The sequence below is a fragment of the Calliopsis andreniformis genome, unplaced genomic scaffold, assembly GCF_051401765.1.
Source record: "Calliopsis andreniformis isolate RMS-2024a unplaced genomic scaffold, iyCalAndr_principal scaffold0297, whole genome shotgun sequence".
NCBI lineage: Eukaryota > Metazoa > Arthropoda > Insecta > Hymenoptera > Andrenidae > Calliopsis > Calliopsis andreniformis.
In genome coordinates this window covers 16,751-41,248 of record NW_027480706.1, presented here as the reverse complement: position 1 = coordinate 41,248, position 24,498 = coordinate 16,751, and positions in this window count along the sequence as shown.

Here is a 24,498-nt window from a genome sequence, read left to right as displayed (position 1 = left end):
CACGAGCACCAGGAATAAGGATCTACCGTTGTCATTTCGTTCCGTCGACATTCGGTTCCGGAGCGACACGAACGGGGACTTAGAATTTTTTCGCTCGGGCTCCGGAGCGACACGAACGGGGACTTAGAATTTTTTCGCTCGGGCTCCGGAGCGACACGATCGCTCCCTTATTCTACGTTCTCTCGGTCCACGGGCATCAGAGAGCAAAACAGCCTAATAGTTTTAGAGTGCCTGAACGATCAGGAATATGGATCTAACGTTCTCGTTTCGAACCGACGACTTTCGGTTCCGGAGCGACACGAACGCTCCATGATTCTCGATTATCTCGACACAGGTAAGAGACAGAGGAGAACAAGTGTATGGTTTTAGAGAGCCACGAGCACCAGGAATAAGGATCTACCGTTGTCATTTCGTTCCGTCGACATTCGGTTCCGGAGCGACACGAACGGGGACTTAGAATTTTTTCGCTCGGGCTCCGGAGCGACACGATCGCTCCGTTATTCTACGTTCTCTCGGTCCACGGGCATCAGAGAGCAAAACAGCCTAATAGTTTTAGAGTGCCTGAACGATCAGGAATATGGATCTAACGTTCTCGTTTCGAACCGACGACTTTCGGTTCCGGAGCGACACGAACGCTCCATGATTCTCGATTATCTCGACACAGGTAAGAGACAGAGGAGAACAAGTGTATGGTTTTAGAGAGCCACGAGCACCAGGAATAAGGATCTACCGTTGTCATTTCGTTCCGTCGACATTCGGTTCCGGAGCGACACGAACGGGGACTTAGAATTTTTTCGCTCGGGCTCCGGAGCGACACGAACGGGGACTTAGAATTTTTTCGCTCGGGCTTCGGAGCGACACGAACGGGGACTTAGAATGTTTTCGCTCGGGCTCCGGAGCGACACGATCGCTCCGTTATTCTACGTTCTCTCGGTCCACGGGCATCACAGAGCAAAACAGCCTAATAGTTTTAGAGTGCCTGAACGATCAGGAATATGGATCTAACGTTCTCGTTTCGAACCGACGACTTTCGGTTCCGGAGCGACACGAACGCTCCATGATTCTCGATTATCTCGACACAGGTAAGAGACAGAGGAGAACAAGTGTATGGTTTTAGAGAGCCACGAGCACCAGGAATAAGGATCTACCGTTGTCATTTCGTTCCGTCGACATTCGGTTCCGGAGCGACACGAACGGGGACTTAGAATTTTTTCGCTCGGGCTCCGGAGCGACACGAACGGGGACTTAGAATTTTTTCGCTCGGGCTCCGGAGCGACACGATCGCTCCGTTATTCTACGTTCTCTCGGTCCACGGGCATCAGAGAGCAAAACAGCCTAATAGTTTTAGAGTGCCTGAACGATCAGGAATATGGATCTAACGTTCTCGTTTCGAACCGACGACTTTCGGTTCCGGAGCGACACGAACGCTCCATGATTCTCGATTATCTCGACACAGGTAAGAGACAGAGGAGAACAAGTGTATGGTTTTAGAGAGCCACGAGCACCAGGAATAAGGATCTACCGTTGTCATTTCGTTCCGTCGACATTCGGTTCCGGAGCGACACGAACGGGGACTTAGAATTTTTTCGCTCGGGCTCCGGAGCGACACGAACGGGGACTTAGAATTTTTTCGCTCGGGCTCCGGAGCGACACGATCGCTCCGTTATTCTACGTTCTCTCGGTCCACGGGCATCAGAGAGCAAAACAGCCTAATAGTTTTAGAGTGCCTGAACGATCAGGAATATGGATCTAACGTTCTCGTTTCGAACCGACGACTTTCGGTTCCGGAGCGACACGAACGCTCCATGATTCTCGATTATCTCGACACAGGTAAGAGACAGAGGAGAACAAGTGTATGGTTTTAGAGAGCCACGAGCACCAGGAATAAGGATCTACCGTTGTCATTTCGTTCCGTCGACATTCGGTTCCGGAGCGACACGAACGGGGACTTAGAATTTTTTCGCTCGGGCTCCGGAGCGACACGAACGGGGACTTAGAATTTTTTCGCTCGGGCTCCGGAGCGACACGATCGCTCCGTTATTCTACGTTCTCTCGGTCCACGGGCATCAGAGAGCAAAACAGCCTAATAGTTTTAGAGTGCCTGAACGATCAGGAATATGGATCTAACGTTCTCGTTTCGAACCGACGACTTTCGGTTCCGGAGCGACACGAACGCTCCATGATTCTCGATTATCTCGACACAGGTAAGAGACAGAGGAGAACAAGTGTATGGTTTTAGAGAGCCACGAGCACCAGGAATAAGGATCTACCGTTGTCATTTCGTTCCGTCGACATTCGGTTCCGGAGCGACACGAACGGGGACTTAGAATTTTTTCGCTCGGGCTCCGGAGCGACACGAACGGGGACTTAGAATTTTTTCGCTCGGGCTCCGGAGCGACACGATCGCTCCGTTATTCTACGTTCTCTCGGTCCACGGGCATCAGAGAGCAAAACAGCCTAATAGTTTTAGAGTGCCTGAACGATCAGGAATATGGATCTAACGTTCTCGTTTCGAACCGACGACTTTCGGTTCCGGAGCGACACGAACGCTCCATGATTCTCGATTATCTCGACACAGGTAAGAGACAGAGGAGAACAAGTGTATGGTTTTAGAGAGCCACGAGCACCAGGAATAAGGATCTACCGTTGTCATTTCGTTCCGTCGACATTCGGTTCCGGAGCGACACGAACGGGGACTTAGAATTTTTTCGCTCGGGCTCCGGAGCGACACGATCGCTCCGTTATTCTACGTTCTCTCGGTCCACGGGCATCAGAGAGCAAAACAGCCTAATAGTTTTAGAGTGCCTGAACGATCAGGAATATGGATCTAACGTTCTCGTTTCGAACCGACGACTTTCGGTTCCGGAGCGACACGAACGCTCCATGATTCTCGATTATCTCGACACAGGTAAGAGACAGAGGAGAACAAGTGTATGGTTTTAGAGAGCCACGAGCACCAGGAATAAGGATCTACCGTTGTCATTTCGTTCCGTCGACATTCGGTTCCGGAGCGACACGAACGGGGACTTAGAATTTTTTCGCTCGGGCTCCGGAGCGACACGAACGGGGACTTAGAATTTTTTCGCTCGGGCTCCGGAGCGACACGATCGCTCCGTTATTCTACGTTCTCTCGGTCCACGGGCATCAGAGAGCAAAACAGCCTAATAGTTTTAGAGTGCCTGAACGATCAGGAATATGGATCTAACGTTCTCGTTTCGAACCGACGACTTTCGGTTCCGGAGCGACACGAACGCTCCATGATTCTCGATTATCTCGACACAGGTAAGAGACAGAGGAGAACAAGTGTATGGTTTTAGAGAGCCACGAGCACCAGGAATAAGGATCTACCGTTGTCATTTCGTTCCGTCGACATTCGGTTCCGGAGCGACACGAACGGGGACTTAGAATTTTTTCGCTCGGGCTCCGGAGCGACACGAACGGGGACTTAGAATTTTTTCGCTCGGGCTCCGGAGCGACACGATCGCTCCGTTATTCTACGTTCTCTCGGTCCACGGGCATCAGAGAGCAAAACAGCCTAATAGTTTTAGAGTGCCTGAACGATCAGGAATATGGATCTAACGTTCTCGTTTCGAACCGACGACTTTCGGTTCCGGAGCGACACGAACGCTCCATGATTCTCGATTATCTCGACACAGGTAAGAGACAGAGGAGAACAAGTGTATGGTTTTAGAGAGCCACGAGCACCAGGAATAAGGATCTACCGTTGTCATTTCGTTCCGTCGACATTCGGTTCCGGAGCGACACGAACGGGGACTTAGAATTTTTTCGCTCGGGCTCCGGAGCGACACGAACGGGGACTTAGAATTTTTTCGCTCGGGCTCCGGAGCGACACGATCGCTCCGTTATTCTACGTTCTCTCGGTCCACGGGCATCAGAGAGCAAAACAGCCTAATAGTTTTAGAGTGCCTGAACGATCAGGAATATGGATCTAACGTTCTCGTTTCGAACCGACGACTTTCGGTTCCGGAGCGACACGAACGCTCCATGATTCTCGATTATCTCGACACAGGTAAGAGACAGAGGAGAACAAGTGTATGATTTTAGAGAGCCACGAGCACCAGGAATAAGGATCTACCGTTGTCATTTCGTTCCGTCGACATTCGGTTCCGGAGCGACACGAACGGGGACTTAGAATTTTTTCGCTCGGGCTCCGGAGCGACACGATCGCTCCGTTATTCTACGTTCTCTCGGTCCACGGGCATCAGAGAGCAAAACAGCCTAATAGTTTTAGAGTGCCTCAACGATCAGGAATATGGATCCAACGTTCTCGTTTCGAACCGACGACTTTCGGTTCCGGAGCGACACGAACGCTCCATGATTCTCGATTATCTCGACACAGGTAAGAGACAGAGGAGAACAAGTGTATGGTTTTAGAGAGCCACGAGCACCAGGAATAAGGATCTACCGTTGTCATTTCGTTCCGTCGACATTCGGTTCCGGAGCGACACGAACGGGGACTTAGAATTTTTTCGCTCGGGCTCCGGAGCGACACGAACGGGGACTTAGAATTTTTTCGCTCGGGCTCCGGAGCGACACGATCGCTCCGTTATTCTACGTTCTCTCGGCCCACGGGCATCAGAGAGCAAAACAGCCTAATAGTTTTAGAGTGCCTCAACGATCAGGAATATGGATCCAACGTTCTCGTTTCGAACCGACGACTCTCGGTTCCGGAGCGACACGAACGCTCCATGATTCTCGATTATCTCGACACAGGTAAGAGACAGAGGAGAACAAGTGTATGGTTTTAGAGAGCCACGAGCACCAGGAATAAGGATCTACCGTTGTCATTTCGTTCCGTCGACATTCGGTTCCGGAGCGACACGAACGGGGACTTAGAATTTTTTCGCTCGGGCTCCGGAGCGACACGAACGGGGACTTAGAATTTTTTCGCTCGGGCTCCGGAGCGACACGATCGCTCCGTTATTCTACGTTCTCTCGGTCCACGGGCATCAGAGAGCAAAACAGCCTAATAGTTTTAGAGTGCCTCAACGATCAGGAATATGGATCTAACGTTCTCGTTTCGAACCGACGACTTTCGGTTCCGGAGCGACACGAACGCTCCATGATTCTCGATTATCTCGACACAGGTAAGAGACAGAGGAGAACAAGTGTATGGTTTTAGAGAGCCACGAGCACCAGGAATAAGGATCTACCGTTGTCATTTCGTTCCGTCGACATTCGGTTCCGGAGCGACACGAACGGGGACTTAGAATTTTTTCGCTCGGGCTCCGGAGCGACACGAACGGGGACTTAGAATTTTTTCGCTCGGGCTCCGGAGCGACACGATCGCTCCGTTATTCTACGTTCTCTCGGTCCACGGGCATCAGAGAGCAAAACAGCCTAATAGTTTTAGAGTGCCTCAACGATCAGGAATATGGATCCAACGTTCTCGTTTCGAACCGACGACTTTCGGTTCCGGAGCGACACGAACGCTCCATGATTCTCGATTATCTCGACACAGGTATGAGACAGAGGAGAACAAGTGTATGGTTTTAGAGAGCCACGAGCACCAGGAATAAGGATCTACCGTTGTCATTTCGTTCCGTCGACATTCGGTTCCGGAGCGACACGAACGGGGACTTAGAATTTTTTCGCTCGGGCTCCGGAGCGACACGAACGGGGACTTAGAATTTTTTCGCTCGGGCTCCGGAGCGACACGATCGCTCCGTTATTCTACGTTCTCTCGGTCCACGGGCATCAGAGAGCAAAACAGCCTAATAGTTTTAGAGTGCCTCAACGATCAGGAATATGGATCTAACGTTCTCGTTTCGAACCGACGACTTTCGGTTCCGGAGCGACACGAACGCTCCATGATTCTCGATTATCTCGACACAGGTAAGAGACAGAGGAGAACAAGTGTATGGTTTTAGAGAGCCACGAGCACCAGGAATAAGGATCTACCGTTGTCATTTCGTTCCGTCGACATTCGGTTCCGGAGCGACACGAACGGGGACTTAGAATTTTTTCGCTCGGGCTCCGGAGCGACACGAACGGGGACTTAGAATTTTTTCGCTCGGGCTCCGGAGCGACACGATCGCTCCGTTATTCTACGTTCTCTCGGTCCACGGGCATCAGAGAGCAAAACAGCCTAATAGTTTTAGAGTGCCTCAACGATCAGGAATATGGATCCAACGTTCTCGTTTCGAACCGACGACTTTCGGTTCCGGAGCGACACGAACGCTCCATGATTCTCGATTATCTCGACACAGGTAAGAGACAGAGGAGAACAAGTGTATGGTTTTAGAGAGCCACGAGCACCAGGAATAAGGATCTACCGTTGTCATTTCGTTCCGTCGACATTCGGTTCCGGAGCGACACGAACGGGGACTTAGAATTTTTTCGCTCGGGCTCCGGAGCGACACGAACGGGGACTTAGAATTTTTTCGCTCGGGCTCCGGAGCGACACGATCGCTCCGTTATTCTACGTTCTCTCGGTCCACGGGCATCAGAGAGCAAAACAGCCTAATAGTTTTAGAGTGCCTCAACGATCAGGAATATGGATCCAACGTTCTCGTTTCGAACCGACGACTTTCGGTTCCGGAGCGACACGAACGCTCCATGATTCTCGATTATCTCGACACAGGTAAGAGACAGAGGAGAACAAGTGTATGGTTTTAGAGAGCCACGAGCACCAGGAATAAGGATCTACCGTTGTCATTTCGTTCCGTCGACATTCGGTTCCGGAGCGACACGAACGGGGACTTAGAATTTTTTCGCTCGGGCTCCGGAGCGACACGAACGGGGACTTAGAATTTTTTCGCTCGGGCTCCGGAGCGACACGATCGCTCCGTTATTCTACGTTCTCTCGGTCCACGGGCATCAGAGAGCAAAACAGCCTAATAGTTTTAGAGTGCCTCAACGATCAGGAATATGGATCCAACGTTCCCGTTTCGAACCGACGACTTTCGTTTCCGGAGCGACACGAACGCTCCATGATTCTCGATTATCTCGACACAGGTATGAGACAGAGGAGAACAAGTGTATGGTTTTAGAGAGCCACGAGCACCAGGAATAAGGATCTACCGTTGTCATTTCGTTCCGTCGACATTCGGTTCCGGAGCGACACGAACGGGGACTTAGAATTTTTTCGCTCGGGCTCCGGAGCGACACGAACGGGGACTTAGAATTTTTTCGCTCGGGCTCCGGAGCGACACGATCGCTCCGTTATTCTACGTTCTCTCGGTCCACGGGCATCAGAGAGCAAAACAGCCTAATAGTTTTAGAGTGCCTCAACGATCAGGAATATGGATCCAACGTTCTCGTTTCGAACCGACGACTTTCGGTTCCGGAGCGACACGAACGCTCCATGATTCTCGATTATCTCGACACAGGTAAGAGACAGAGGAGAACAAGTGTATGGTTTTAGAGAGCCACGAGCACCAGGAATAAGGATCTACCGTTGTCATTTCGTTCCGTCGACATTCGGTTCCGGAGCGACACGAACGGGGACTTAGAATTTTTTCGCTCGGGCTCCGGAGCGACACGAACGGGGACTTAGAATTTTTTCGCTCGGGCTCCGGAGCGACACGATCGCTCCGTTATTCTACGTTCTCTCGGTCCACGGGCATCAGAGAGCAAAGCAGCCTAATAGTTTTAGAGTGCCTGAACGATCAGGAATATGGATCTAACGTTCTCGTTTCGAACCGACGACTTTCGGTTCCGGAGCGACACGAACGCTCCATGATTCTCGATTATCTCGACACAGGTAAGAGACAGAGGAGAACAAGTGTATGGTTTTAGAGAGCCACGAGCACCAGGAATAAAGATCTACCGTTGTCATTTCGTTCCGTCGACATTCGGTTCCGGAGCGACACGAACGGGGACTTAGAATTTTTTCGCTCGGGCTCCGGAGCGACACGAACGGGGACTTAGAATTTTTTCGCTCGGGCTCCGGAGCGACACGATCGCTCCGTTATTCTACGTTCTCTCGGTCCACGGGCATCAGAGAGCAAAACAGCCTAATAGTTTTAGAGTGCCTGAACGATCAGGAATATGGATCTAACGTTCTCGTTTCGAACCGACGACTTTCGGTTCCGGAGCGACACGAACGCTCCATGATTCTCGATTATCTCGACACAGGTAAGAGACAGAGGAGAACAAGTGTATGGTTTTAGAGAGCCACGAGCACCAGGAATAAGGATCTACCGTTGTCATTTCGTTCCGTCGACATTCGGTTCCGGAGCGACACGAACGGGGACTTAGAATTTTTTCGCTCGGGCTCCGGAGCGACACGAACGGGGACTTAGAATTTTTTCGCTCGGGCTCCGGAGCGACACGATCGCTCCGTTATTCTACGTTCTCTCGGTCCACGGGCATCAGAGAGCAAAACAGCCTAATAGTTTTAGAGTGCCTGAACGATCAGGAATATGGATCTAACGTTCTCGTTTCGAACCGACGACTTTCGGTTCCGGAGCGACACGAACGCTCCATGATTCTCGATTATCTCGACACAGGTAAGAGACAGAGGAGAACAAGTGTATGGTTTTAGAGAGCCACGAGCACCAGGAATAAGGATCTACCGTTGTCATTTCGTTCCGTCGACATTCGGTTCCGGAGCGACACGAACGGGGACTTAGAATTTTTTCGCTCGGGCTCCGGAGCGACACGAACGGGGACTTAGAATTTTTTCGCTCGGGCTCCGGAGCGACACGAACGGGGACTTAGAATTTTTTCGCTCGGGCTCCGGAGCGACACGATCGCTCCGTTATTCTACGTTCTCTCGGTCCACGGGCATCAGAGAGCAAAACAGCCTAATAGTTTTAGAGTGCCTGAACGATCAGGAATATGGATCTAACGTTCTCGTTTCGAACCGACGACTTTCGGTTCCGGAGCGACACGAACGCTCCATGATTCTCGATTATCTCGACACAGGTAAGAGACAGAGGAGAACAAGTGTATGGTTTTAGAGAGCCACGAGCACCAGGAATAAGGATCTACCGTTGTCATTTCGTTCCGTCGACATTCGGTTCCGGAGCGACACGAACGGGGACTTAGAATTTTTTCGCTCGGGCTCCGGAGCGACACGAACGGGGACTTAGAATTTTTTCGCTCGGGCTCCGGAGCGACACGATCGCTCCGTTATTCTACGTTCTCTCGGTCCACGGGCATCAGAGACCAAAACAGCCTAATAGTTTAAGAGTGCCTGAACGATCAGGAATATGGATCTAACGTTCTCGGTTCGAACCGTCGACTTTCGGTTCCGGAGCGACACGAACGCTCCATGATTCTCGATTATCTCGACACAGGTAAGAGACAGAGGAGAACAAGTGTATGGTTTTAGAGAGCCACGAGCACCAGGAATAAGGATCTACCGTTGTCATTGCGTTCCGTCGACATTCGGTTCCGGAGCGACACGAACGGGGACTTAGAATTTTTTCGCTCGGGCTCCGGAGCGACACGAACGGGGACTTAGAATTTTTTCGCTCGGGCTCCGGAGCGACACGAACGGGGACTTAGAATTTTTTCGCTCGGGCTCCGGAGCGACACGATCGCTCCGTTATTCTACGTTCTCTCGGTCCACGGGCATCAGAGAGCAAAACAGCCTAATAGTTTTAGAGTGCCTGAACGATCAGGAATATGGATCTAACGTTCTCGTTTCGAACCGACGACTTTCGGTTCCGGAGCGACACGAACGCTCCATGATTCTCGATTATCTCGACACAGGTAAGAGACAGAGGAGAACAAGTGTATGGTTTTAGAGAGCCACGAGCACCAGGAATAAGGATCTACCGTTGTCATTTCGTTCCGTCGACATTCGGTTCCGGAGCGACACGAACGGGGACTTAGAATTTTTTCGCTCGGGCTCCGGAGCGACACGATCGCTCCGTTATTCTACGTTCTCTCGGTCCACGGGCATCAGAGAGCAAAACAGCCTAATAGTTTTAGAGTGCCTGAACGATCAGGAATATGGATCTAACGTTCTCGTTTCGAACCGACGACTTTCGGTTCCGGAGCGACACGAACGCTCCATGATTCTCGATTATCTCGACACAGGTAAGAGACAGAGGAGAACAAGTGTATGGTTTTAGAGAGCCACGAGCACCAGGAATAAGGATCTACCGTTGTCATTTCGTTCCGTCGACATTCGGTTCCGGAGCGACACGAACGGGGACTTAGAATTTTTTCGCTCGGGCTCCGGAGCGACACGAACGGGGACTTAGAATTTTTTCGCTCGGGCTCCGGAGCGACACGATCGCTCCGTTATTCTACGTTCTCTCGGTCCACGGGCATCAGAGAGCAAAGCAGCCTAATAGTTTTAGAGTGCCTGAACGATCAGGAATATGGATCTAACGTTCTCGTTTCGAACCGACGACTTTCGGTTCCGGAGCGACACGAACGCTCCATGATTCTCGATTATCTCGACACAGGTAAGAGACAGAGGAGAACAAGTGTATGGTTTTAGAGAGCCACGAGCACCAGGAATAAAGATCTACCGTTGTCATTTCGTTCCGTCGACATTCGGTTCCGGAGCGACACGAACGGGGACTTAGAATTTTTTCGCTCGGGCTCCGGAGCGACACGAACGGGGACTTAGAATTTTTTCGCTCGGGCTCCGGAGCGACACGATCGCTCCGTTATTCTACGTTCTCTCGGTCCACGGGCATCAGAGAGCAAAACAGCCTAATAGTTTTAGAGTGCCTGAACGATCAGGAATATGGATCTAACGTTCTCGTTTCGAACCGACGACTTTCGGTTCCGGAGCGACACGAACGCTCCATGATTCTCGATTATCTCGACACAGGTAAGAGACAGAGGAGAACAAGTGTATGGTTTTAGAGAGCCACGAGCACCAGGAATAAGGATCTACCGTTGTCATTTCGTTCCGTCGACATTCGGTTCCGGAGCGACACGAACGGGGACTTAGAATTTTTTCGCTCGGGCTCCGGAGCGACACGAACGGGGACTTAGAATTTTTTCGCTCGGGCTCCGGAGCGACACGATCGCTCCGTTATTCTACGTTCTCTCGGTCCACGGGCATCAGAGAGCAAAACAGCCTAATAGTTTTAGAGTGCCTGAACGATCAGGAATATGGATCTAACGTTCTCGTTTCGAACCGACGACTTTCGGTTCCGGAGCGACACGAACGCTCCATGATTCTCGATTATCTCGACACAGGTAAGAGACAGAGGAGAACAAGTGTATGGTTTTAGAGAGCCACGAGCACCAGGAATAAGGATCTACCGTTGCCATTTCGTTCCGTCGACATTCGGTTCCGGAGCGACACGAACGGGGACTTAGAATTTTTTCGCTCGGGCTCCGGAGCGACACGAACGGGGACTTAGAATTTTTTCGCTCGGGCTCCGGAGCGACACGAACGGGGACTTAGAATTTTTTCGCTCGGGCTCCGGAGCGACACGATCGCTCCGTTATTCTACGTTCTCTCGGTCCACGGGCATCAGAGACCAAAACAGCCTAATAGTTTTAGAGTGCCTGAACGATCAGGAATATGGATCTAACGTTCTCGTTTCGAACCGACGACTTTCGGTTCCGGAGCGACACGAACGCTCCATGATTCTCGATTATCTCGACACAGGTAAGAGACAGAGGAGAACAAGTGTATGGTTTTAGAGAGCCACGAGCACCAGGAATAAGGATCTACCGTTGTCATTGCGTTCCGTCGACATTCGGTTCCGGAGCGACACGAACGGGGACTTAGAATTTTTTCGCTCGGGCTCCGGAGCGACACGAACGGGGACTTAGAATTTTTTCGCTCGGGCTCCGGAGCGACACGATCGCTCCGTTATTCTACGTTCTCTCGGTCCACGGGCATCAGAGAGCAAAACAGCCTAATAGTTTTAGAGTGCCTGAACGATCAGGAATATGGATCTAACGTTCTCGTTTCGAACCGACGACTTTCGGTTCCGGAGCGACACGAACGCTCCATGATTCTCGATTATCTCGACACAGGTAAGAGACAGAGGAGAACAAGTGTATGGTTTTAGAGAGCCACGAGCACCAGGAATAAGGATCTACCGTTGTCATTTCGTTCCGTCGACATTCGGTTCCGGAGCGACACGAACGGGGACTTAGAATTTTTTCGCTCGGGCTCTGGAGCGACACGAACGCGGACTTAGAATTTTTTCGCTCGGGCTCCGGAGCGACACGATCGCTCCGTTATTCTACGTTCTCTCGGTCCACGGGCATCAGAGAGCAAAACAGCCTAATAGTTTTAGAGTGCCTGAACGATCAGGAATATGGATCTAACGTTCTCGTTTCGAACCGACGACTTTCGGTTCCGGAGCGACACGAACGCTCCATGATTCTCGATTATCTCGACACAGGTAAGAGACAGAGGAGAACAAGTGTATGGTTTTAGAGAGCCACGAGCACCAGGAATAAGGATCTACCGTTGTCATTTCGTTCCGTCGACATTCGGTTCCGGAGCGACACGAACGGGGACTTAGAATTTTTTCGCTCGGGCTCCGGAGCGACACGAACGGGGACTTAGAATTTTTTCGCTCGGGCTCCGGAGCGACACGATCGCTCCCTTATTCTACGTTCTCTCGGTCCACGGGCATCAAAGAGCAAAACAGCCTAATAGTTTTAGAGTGCCTGAACGATCAGGAATATGGATCTAACGTTCTCGTTTCGAACCGACGACTTTCGGTTCCGGAGCGACACGAACGCTCCATGATTCTCGATTATCTCGACACAGGTAAGAGACAGAGGAGAACAAGTGTATGGTTTTAGAGAGCCACGAGCACCAGGAATAAGGATCTACCGTTGTCATTTCGTTCCGTCGACATTCGGTTCCGGAGCGACACGAACGGGGACTTAGAATTTTTTCGCTCGGGCTCCGGAGCGACACGAACGGGGACTTAGAATTTTTTCGCTCGGGCTCCGGAGCGACACGATCGCTCCGTTATTCTACGTTCTCTCGGTCCACGGGCATCAGAGAGCAAAACAGCCTAATAGTTTTAGAGTGCCTGAACGATCAGGAATATGGATCTAACGTTCTCGTTTCGAACCGACGACTTTCGGTTCCGGAGCGACACGAACGCTCCATGATTCTCGATTATCTCGACACAGGTAAGAGACAGAGGAGAACATGTGTATGGTTTTAGAGAGCCACGAGCACCAGGAATAAGGATCTACCGTTGTCATTTCGTTCCGTCGACATTCGGTTCCGGAGCGACACGAACGGGGACTTAGAATTTTTTCGCTCGGGCTCCGGAGCGACACGATCGCTCCGTTATTCTACGTTCTCTCGGTCCACGGGCATCAGAGAGCAAAACAGCCTAATAGTTTTAGAGTGCCTGAACGATCAGGAATATGGATCTAACGTTCTCGTTTCGAACCGACGACTTTCGGTTCCGGAGCGACACGAACGCTCCATGATTCTCGATTATCTCGACACAGGTAAGAGACAGAGGAGAACAAGTGTATGGTTTTAGAGAGCCACGAGCACCAGGAATAAGGATCTACCGTTGTCATTTCGTTCCGTCGACATTCGGTTCCGGAGCGACACGAACGGGGACTTAGAATTTTTTCGCTCGGGCTCCGGAGCGACACGAACGGGGACTTAGAATTTTTTCGCTCGGGCTCCGGAGCGACACGATCGCTCCCTTATTCTACGTTCTCTCGGTCCACGGGCATCAGAGAGCAAAACAGCCTAATAGTTTTAGAGTGCCTGAACGATCAGGAATATGGATCTAACGTTCTCGTTTCGAACCGACGACTTTCGGTTCCGGAGCGACACGAACGCTCCATGATTCTCGATTATCTCGACACAGGTAAGAGACAGAGGAGAACAAGTGTATGGTTTTAGAGAGCCACGAGCACCAGGAATAAGGATCTACCGTTGTCATTTCGTTCCGTCGACATTCGGTTCCGGAGCGACACGAACGGGGACTTAGAATTTTTTCGCTCGGGCTCCGGAGCGACACGAACGGGGACTTAGAATTTTTTCGCTCGGGCTCCGGAGCGACACGATCGCTCCGTTATTCTACGTTCTCTCGGTCCACGGGCATCAGAGAGCAAAACAGCCTAATAGTTTTAGAGTGCCTGAACGATCAGGAATATGGATCTAACGTTCTCGTTTCGAACCGACGACTTTCGGTTCCGGAGCGACACGAACGCTCCATGATTCTCGATTATCTCGACACAGGTAAGAGACAGAGGAGAACAAGTGTATGGTTTTAGAGAGCCACGAGCACCAGGAATAAGGATCTACCGTTGTCATTTCGTTCCGTCGACATTCGGTTCCGGAGCGACACGAACGGGGACTTAGAATTTTTTCGCTCGGGCTCCGGAGCGACACGAACGGGGACTTAGAATTTTTTCGCTCGGGCTCCGGAGCGACACGATCGCTCCGTTATTCTACGTTCTCTCGGTCCACGGGCATCAGAGAGCAAAACAGCCTAATAGTTTTAGAGTGCCTGAACGATCAGGAATATGGATCTAACGTTCTCGTTTCGAACCGACGACTTTCGGTTCCGGAGCGACACGAACGCTCCATGATTCTCGATTATCTCGACACAGGTAAGAGACAGAGGAGAACAAGTGTATGGTTTTAGAGAGCCACGAGCACCAGGAATAAGGATCTACCGTTGTCATTTCGTTCCGTCGACATTCGGTTCCGGAGCGACACGAACGGGGACTTAGAATTTTTTCGCTCGGGCTCCGGAGCGACACGATCGCTCCGTTATTCTACGTTCTCTCGGTCCACGGGCATCAGAGAGCAAAACAGCCTAATAGTTTTAGAGTGCCTGAACGATCAGGAATATGGATCTAACGTTCTCGTTTCGAACCGACGACTTTCGGTTCCGGAGCGACACGAACGCTCCATGATTCTCGATTATCTCGACACAGGTAAGAGACAGAGGAGAACAAGTGTATGGTTTTAGAGAGCCACGAGCACCAGGAATAAGGATCTACCGTTGTCATTTCGTTCCGTCGACATTCGGTTCCGGAGCGACACGAACGGGGACTTAGAATTTTTTCGCTCGGGCTCTGGAGCGACACGAACGGGGACTTAGAATTTTTTCGCTCGGGCTCCGGAGCGACACGATCGCTCCGTTATTCTACGTTCTCTCGGTCCACGGGCATCAGAGAGCAAAACAGCCTAATAGTTTTAGAGTGCCTGAACGATCAGGAATATGGATCTAACGTTCTCGTTTCGAACCGACGACTTTCGGTTCCGGAGCGACACGAACGCTCCATGATTCTCGATTATCTCGACACAGGTAAGAGACAGAGGAGAACAAGTGTATGGTTTTAGAGAGCCACGAGCACCAGGAATAAGGATCTACCGTTGTCATTTCGTTCCGTCGACATTCGGTTCCGGAGCGACACGAACGGGGACTTAGAATTTTTTCGCTCGGGCTCCGGAGCGACACGAACGGGGACTTAGAATTTTTTCGCTCGGGCTCCGGAGCGACACGATCGCTCCGTTATTCTACGTTCTCTCGGTCCACGGGCATCAGAGAGCAAAACAGCCTGATAGTTTTAGAGTGCCTGAACGATCAGGAATATGGATCTAACGTTCTCGTTTCGAACCGACGACTTTCGGTTCCGGAGCGACACGAACGCTCCATGATTCTCGATTATCTCGACACAGGTAAGAGACAGAGGAGAACAAGTGTATGGTTTTAGAGAGCCACGAGCACCAGGAATAAGGATCTACCGTTGTCATTTCGTTCCGTCGACATTCGGTTCCGGAGCGACACGAACGGGGACTTAGAATTTTTTCGCTCGGGCTCCGGAGCGACACGATCGCTCCGTTATTCTACGTTCTCTCGGTCCACGGGCATCAGAGAGCAAAACAGCCTAATAGTTTTAGAGTGCCTGAACGATCAGGAATATGGATCTAACGTTCTCGTTTCGAACCGACGACTTTCGGTTCCGGAGCGACACGAACGCTCCATGATTCTCGATTATCTCGACACAGGTAAGAGACAGAGGAGAACAAGTGTATGGTTTTAGAGAGCCACGAGCACCAGGAATAAGGATCTACCGTTGTCATTTCGTTCCGTCGACATTCGGTTCCGGAGCGACACGAACGGGGACTTAGAATTTTTTCGCTCGGGCTCCGGAGCGACACGAACGGGGACTTAGAATTTTTTCGCTCGGGCTCCGGAGCGACACGATCGCTCCGTTATTCTACGTTCTCTCGGTCCACGGGCATCAGAGAGCAAAACAGCCTAATAGTTTTAGAGTGCCTGAACGATCAGGAATATGGATCTAACGTTCTCGTTTCGAACCGACGACTTTCGGTTCCGGAGCGACACGAACGCTCCATGATTCTCGATTATCTCGACACAGGTAAGAGACAGAGGAGAACAAGTGTATGATTTTAGAGAGCCACGAGCACCAGGAATAAGGATCTACCGTTGTCATTTCGTTCCGTCGACATTCGGTTCCGGAGCGACACGAACGGGGACTTAGAATTTTTTTCGCTCGGGCTCCGGAGCGACACGATCGCTCCGTTATTCTACGTTCTCTCGGTCCACGGGCATCAGAGAGCAAAACAGCCTAATAGTTTTAGAGTGCCTGAACGATCAGGAATATGGATCTAACGTTCTCGTTTCGAACCGACGACTTTCGGTTCCGGAGCGACACGAACGCTCCATGATTCTCGATTATCTCGACACAGGGTAAGAGACAGAGGAGAACAAGTGTATGGTTTTAGAGAGCCACGAGCACGAGGAATAAGGATCTACCGTTGTCATTTCGTTCCGTCGACATTCGGTTCCGGAGCGACACGAACGGGGACTTAGAATTTTTTCGCTCGGGCTCCGGAGCGACACGATCGCTCCGTTATTCTACGTTCTCTCGGTCCACGGGCATCAGAGAGCAAAACAGACTAATAGTTTTAGAGTGCCTCAACGATCAGGAATATGGATCAACGTTCTCGTTTCGAACCGACGACTTTCGGTTCCGGAGCGACACGAACGCTCCATGATTCTCGATTATCTCGACACAGGTAAGAGACAGAGGAGAACAAGTGTATGGTTTTAGAGAGCCACGAGCACCAGGAATAAGGATCTACCGTTGTCATTTCGTTCCGTCGACATTCGGTTCCGGAGCGACACGAACGGGGACTTAGAATTTTTTCGCTCGGGCTCCGGAGCGACACGAACGGGGACTTAGAATTTTTTCGCTCGGGCTCCGGAGCGACACGATCGCTCCGTTATTCTACGTTCTCTCGGTCCACGGGCATCAGAGAGCAAAACAGCCTAATAGTTTTAGAGTGCCTCAACGATAAGGAATATGGATCCAACGTTCTCGTTTCGAACCGACGACTTTCGGTTCCGGAGCGACACGAACGCTCCATGATTCTCGATTATCTCGACACAGGTAAGAGACAGAGGAGAACAAGTGTATGGTTTTAGAGAGCCACGAGCACCAGGAATAAGGATCTACCGTTGTCATTTCGTTCCGTCGACATTCGGTTCCGGAGCGACACGAACGGGGACTTAGAATTTTTTCGCTCGGGCTCCGGAGCGACACGAACGGGGACTTAGAATTTTTTCGCTCGGGCTCCGGAGCGACACGATCGCTCCGTTATTCTACGTTCTCTCGGTCCACGGGCATCAGAGAGCAAAACAGCCTAATAGTTTTAGAGTGCCTCAACGATCAGGAATATGGATCTAACGTTCTCGTTTCGAACCGACGACTTTCGGTTCCGGAGCGACACGAACGCTCCATGATTCTCGATTATCTCGACACAGGTAAGAGACAGAGGGAGAACAAGTGTATGGTTTTAGAGAGCCACGAGCACCAGGAATAAGGATCTACCGTTGTCATTTCGTTCCGTCGACATTCGGTTCCGGAGCGACACGAACGGGGACTTAGAATTTTTTCGCTCGGGCTCCGGAGCGACACGATCGGGGACTTAGAATTTTTTCGCTCGGGCTCCGGAGCGACACGATCGCTCCGTTATTCTACGTTCTCTCGGTCCACGGGCATCAGAGAGCAAAACAGCCTAATAGTTTTAGAGTGCCTCAACGATCAGGAATATGGATCCAACGTTCTCGTTTCGAACCGACGACTCTCGGTTCCGGAGCGACACGAACGCTCCATGATTCTCGATTATCTCGACACAGGTAAGAGACAGAGGAGAACAAGTGTATGGTTTTAGAGAGCCACGAGCACCAGGAATAAGGATCTACCGTTGTCATTTCGTTCCGTCGACATTCGGTTCCGGAGCGACACGAACGGGGACTTAGAATTTTTTCGCTCGGGCTCCGGAGCGACACGAACGGGGACTTAGAATTTTTTCGCTCGGGCTCCGGAGCGACACGATCGCTCCGTTATTCTACGTTCTCTCGGTCCACGGGCATCAGAGAGCAAAACAGCCTAATAGTTTTAGAGTGCCTCAACGATCAGGAATATGGATCTAACGTTCTCGTTTCGAACCGACGACTTTCGGTTCCGGAGCGACACGAACGCTCCATGATTCTCGATTATCTCGACACAGGTAAGAGACAGAGGAGAACAAGTGTATGGTTTTAGAGAGCCACGAGCACCAGGAATAAGGATCTACCGTTGTCATTTCGTTCCGTCGACATTCGGTTCCGGAGCGACACGAACGGGGACTTAGAATTTTTTCGCTCGGGCTCCGGAGCGACACGAACGGGGACTTAGAATTTTTTCGCTCGGCTCCGGAGCGACACGATCGCTCCGTTATTCTACGTTCTCTCGGTCCACGGGCATCAGAGAGCAAAACAGCCTAATAGTTTTAGAGTGCCTCAACGATCAGGAATATGGATCCAACGTTCTCGTTTCGAACCGACGACTTTCGGTTCCGGAGCGACACGAACGCTCCATGATTCTCGATTATCTCGACACAGGTAAGAGACAGAGGAGAAACAAGTGTTATGGTTTTAGAGAGCCACGAGCACCAGGAATAAGGATCTACCGTTGTCATTTCGTTCCGTCGACATTCGGTTCCGGAGCGACACGAACGGGGACTTAGAATTTTTTCGCTCGGGCTCCGGAGCGACACGAACGGGGACTTAGAATTTTTTCGCTCGGGCTCCGGAGCGACACGATCGCTCCGTTATTCTACGTTCTCTCGGTCCACGGGCATCAGAGAGCAAAACAGCCTAATAGTTTTAGAGTGCCTCAACGATCAGGAATATGGATCCAACGTTCTCGTTTCGAACCGACGACTTTCGGTTCCGGAGCGACACGAACGCTCCATGATTCTCGATTATCTCGACACAGGTAAGAGACAGAGGAGAACAAGTGTATGGTTTTAGAGAGCCACGAGCACCAGGAATAAGGATCTACCGTTGTCATTTCGTTCCGTCGACATTCGGTTCCGGAGCGACACGAACGGGGACTTAGAATTTTTTCGCTCGGGCTCCGGAGCGACACGAACGGGGACTTAGAATTTTTTCGCTCGGGCTCCGGAGCGACACGATCGCTCCGTTATTCTACGTTCTCTCGGTCCACGGGCATCAGAGAGCAAAACAGCCTAATAGTTTTAGAGTGCCTCAACGATCAGGAATATGGATCCAACGTTCTCGTTTCGAACCGACGACTTTCGGTTCCGGAGCGACACGAACGCTCCATGATTCTCGGATTATCTCGACACAGGTAAGAGACAGAGGAGAACAAGTGTATGGTTTTAGAGAGCCACGAGCACCAGGAATAAGGATCTACCGTTGTCATTTCGTTCCGTCGACATTCGGGTTCCGGAGCGACACGAACGGGGACTTAGAATTTTTTCGCTCGGGCTCCGGAGCGACACGAACGGGGGACTTAGAATTTTTTCGCTCGGGCTCCGGAGCGACACGATCGCTCCGTTATTCTACGTTCTCTCGGTCCACGGGCATCAGAGAGCAAAACAGCCTAATAGTTTTAGAGTGCCTCAACGATCAGGAATATGGATCCAACGTTCTCGTTTCGAACCGACGACTTTCGGTTCCGGAGCGACACGAAACGCTCCATGATTCTCGATTATCTCGACACAGGTAAGAGTCAGAGGAGAACAAGTGTATGGTTTTAGAGAGCCACGAGCACCAGGAATAAGGATCTACCGTTGTCATTTCGTTCCGTCGACATTCGGTTCCCGGAGCGACACGAACGGGGACTTAGAATTTTTTCGCTCGGGCTCCGGAGCGACACGAACGGGGACTTAGAATTTTTTCGCTCGGGCTCCGGAGCGACACGATCGCTCCGTTATTCTACGTTCTCTCGGTCCACGGGCATCAGAGAGCAAAACAGCCTAATAGTTTTAGAGTGCCTCAACGATCAGGAATATGGATCTAACGTTCTCGTTTCGAACCGACGACTTTCGGTTCCGGAGCGACACGAACGCTCCATGATTCTCGATTATCTCGACACAGGTAAGAGACAGAGGAGAACAAGTGTATGGTTTTAGAGAGCCACGAGCACCAGGAATAAGGATCTACCGTTGTCATTTCGTTCCGTCGACATTCGGTTCCGGAGCGACACGAACGGGGACTTAGAATTTTTTCGCTCGGGCTCCGGAGCGACACGAACGGGGACTTAGAATTTTTTCGCTCGGGCTCCGGAGCGACACGATCGCTCCGTTATTCTACGTTCTCTCGGTCCACGGGCATCAGAGAGCAAAACAGCCTAATAGTTTTAGAGTGCCTCAACGATCAGGAATATGGATCCAACGTTCTCGTTTCGAACCGACGACTTTCGGTTCCGGAGCGACACGAACGCTCCATGATTCTCGATTATCTCGACACAGGTAAGAGACAGAGGAGAACAAGTGTATGGTTTTAGAGAGCCACGAGCACCAGGAATAAGGATCTACCGTTGTCATTTCGTTCCGTCGACATTCGGTTCCGGAGCGACACGAACGGGGACTTAGAATTTTTTCGCTCGGGCTCCGGAGCGACACGAACGGGGACTTAGAATTTTTTCGCTCGGGCTCCGGAGCGACACGATCGCTCCGTTATTCTACGTTCTCTCGGTCCACGGGCATCAGAGAGCAAAACAGCCTAATAGTTTTAGAGTGCCTCAACGATCAGGAATATGGATCTAACGTTCTCGTTTCGAACTGACGACTTTCGGTTCCGGAGCGACACGAACGCTCCATGATTCTCGATTATCTCAACACAGGTAAGAGACAGAGGAGAACAAGTGTATGGTTTTAGAGAGCCACGAGCACCAGGAATAAGGATCTACCGTTGTCATTTCGTTCCGTCGACATTCGGTTCCGGAGCGACACGAACGGGGACTTAGAATTTTTTCGCTCGGGCTCCGGAGCGACACGAACGGGGACTTAGAATTTTTTCGCTCGGGCTCCGGAGCGACACGATCGCTCCGTTATTCTACGTTCTCTCGGTCCACGGGCATCAGAGAGCAAAACAGCCTAATAGTTTTAGAGTGCCTCAACGATCAGGAATATGGATCTAACGTTCTCGTTTCGAACCGACGACTTTCGGTTCCGGAGCGACACGAACGCTCCATGATTCTCGATTATCTCGACACAGGTAAGAGACAGAGGAGAACAAGTGTATGGTTTTAGAGAGCCACGAGCACCAGGAATAAGGATCTACCGTTGTCATTTCGTTCCGTCGACATTCGGTTCCGGAGCGACACGAACGGGGACTTAGAATTTTTTCGCTCGGGCTCCGGAGCGACACGAACGGGGACTTAGAATTTTTTCGCTCGGGCTCCGGAGCGACACGATCGCTCCGTTATTCTACGTTCTCTCGGTCCACGGGCATCAGAGAGCAAAACAGCCTAATAGTTTTAGAGTGCCTCAACGATCAGGAATATGGATCCAACGTTCTCGTTTCGAACCGACGACTTTCGGTTCCGGAGCGACACGAACGCTCCATGATTCTCGATTATCTCGACACAGGTAAGAGACAGAGGAGAACAAGTGTATGGTTTTAGAGAGCCACGAGCACCAGGAATAAGGATCTACCGTTGTCATTTCGTTCCGTCGACATTCGGTTCCGGAGCGACACGAACGGGGACTTAGAATTTTTTCGCTCGGGCTCCGGAGCGACACGAACGGGGACTTAGAATTTTTTCGCTCGGGCTCCGGAGCGACACGATCGCTCCGTTATTCTACGTTCTCTCGGTCCACGGGCATCAGAGAGCAAAACAGCCTAATAGTTTTAGAGTGCCTCAACGATCAGGAATATGGATCTAACGTTCTCGTTTCGAACCGACGACTTTCGGTTCCGGAGCGACACGAACGCTCCATGATTCTCGATTATCTCGACACAGGTAAGAGACAGAGGAGAACAAGTGTATGGTTTTAGAGAGCCACGAGCACCAGGAATAAGGATCTACCGTTGTCATTTCGTTCCGTCGACATTCGGTTCCGGAGCGACACGAACGGGGACTTAGAATTTTTTCGCTCGGGCTCCGGAGCGACACGAACGGGGACTTAGAATTTTTTCGCTCGGGCTCCGGAGCGACACGATCGCTCCGTTATTCTACGTTCTCTCGGTCCACGGGCATCAGAGAGCAAAACAGCCTAATAGTTTTAGAGTGCCTCAACGATCAGGAATATGGATCTAACGTTCTCGTTTCGAACCGACGACTTTCGGTTCCGGAGCGACACGAACGCTCCATGATTCTCGATTATCTCGACACAGGTAAGAGACAGAGGAGAACAAGTGTATGGTTTTAGAGAGCCACGAGCACCAGGAATAAGGATCTACCGTTGTCATTTCGTTCCGTCGACATTCGGTTCCGGAGCGACACGAACGGGGACTTAGAATTTTTTCGCTCGGGCTCCGGAGCGACACGAACGGGGAATTAGAATTTTTTCGCTCGGGCTCCGGAGCGACACGATCGCTCCGTTATTCTACGTTCTCTCGGTCCACGGGCATCAGAGAGCAAAACAGCCTAATAGTTTTAGAGTGCCTCAACGATCAGGAATATGGATCTAACGTTCTCGTTTCGAACCGACGACTTTCGGTTCCGGAGCGACACGAACGCTCCATGATTCTCGATTATCTCGACACAGGTAAGAGACAGAGGAGAACAAGTGTATGGTTTTAGAGAGCCACGAGCACCAGGAATAAGGATCTACCGTTGTCATTTCGTTCCGTCGACATTCGGTTCCGGAGCGACACGAACGGGGACTTAGAATTTTTTCGCTCGGGCTCCGGAGCGACACGAACGGGGACTTAGAATTTTTTCGCTCGGGCTCCGGAGCGACACGATCGCTCCGTTATTCTACGTTCTCTCGGTCCACGGGCATCAGAGAGCAAAACAGCCTAATAGTTTTAGAGTGCCTCAACGATCAGGAATATGGATCCAACGTTCTCGTTTCGAACCGACGACTTTCGGTTCCGGAGCGACACGAACGCTCCATGATTCTCGATTATCTCGACACAGGTAAGAGACAGAGGAGAACAAGTGTATGGTTTTAGAGAGCCACGAGCACCAGGAATAAGGATCTACCGTTGTCATTTCGTTCCGTCGACATTCGGTTCCGGAGCGACACGAACGGGGACTTAGAATTTTTTCGCTCGGGCTCCGGAGCGACACGAACGGGGACTTAGAATTTTTTCGCTCGGGCTCCGGAGCGACACGATCGCTCCGTTATTCTACGTTCTCTCGGTCCACGGGCATCAGAGAGCAAAACAGCCTAATAGTTTTAGAGTGCCTCAACGATCAGGAATATGGATCTAACGTTCTCGTTTCGAACCGACGACTTTCGGTTCCGGAGCGACACGAACGCTCCATGATTCTCGATTATCTCGACACAGGTAAGAGACAGAGGAGAACAAGTGTATGGTTTTAGAGAGCCACGAGCACCAGGAATAAGGATCTACCGTTGTCATTTCGTTCCGTCGACATTCGGTTCCGGAGCGACACGAACGGGGACTTAGAATTTTTTCGCTCGGGCTCCGGAGCGACACGAACGGGGACTTAGAATTTTTTCGCTCGGGCTCCGGAGCGACACGATCGCTCCGTTATTCTACGTTCTCTCGGTCCACGGGCATCAGAGAGCAAAACAGCCTAATAGTTTTAGAGTGCCTCAACGATCAGGAATATGGATCCAACGTTCTCGTTTCGAACCGACGACTTTCGGTTCCGGAGCGACACGAACGCTCCATGATTCTCGATTATCTCGACACAGGTAAGAGACAGAGGAGAACAAGTGTATGGTTTTAGAGAGCCACGAGCACCAGGAATAAGGATCTACCGTTGTCATTTCGTTCCGTCGACATTCGGTTCCGGAGCGACACGAACGGGGACTTAGAATTTTTTCGCTCGGGCTCCGGAGCGACACGAACGGGGACTTAGAATTTTTTCGCTCGGGCTCCGGAGCGACACGATCGCTCCGTTATTCTACGTTCTCTCGGTCCACGGGCATCAGAGAGCAAAACAGCCTAATAGTTTTAGAGTGCCTCAACGATCAGGAATATGGATCCAACGTTCTCGTTTCGAACCGACGACTTTCGGTTCCGGAGCGACACGAACGCTCCATGATTCTCGATTATCTCGACACAGGTAAGAGACAGAGGAGAACAAGTGTATGGTTTTAGAGAGCCACGAGCACCAGGAATAAGGATCTAC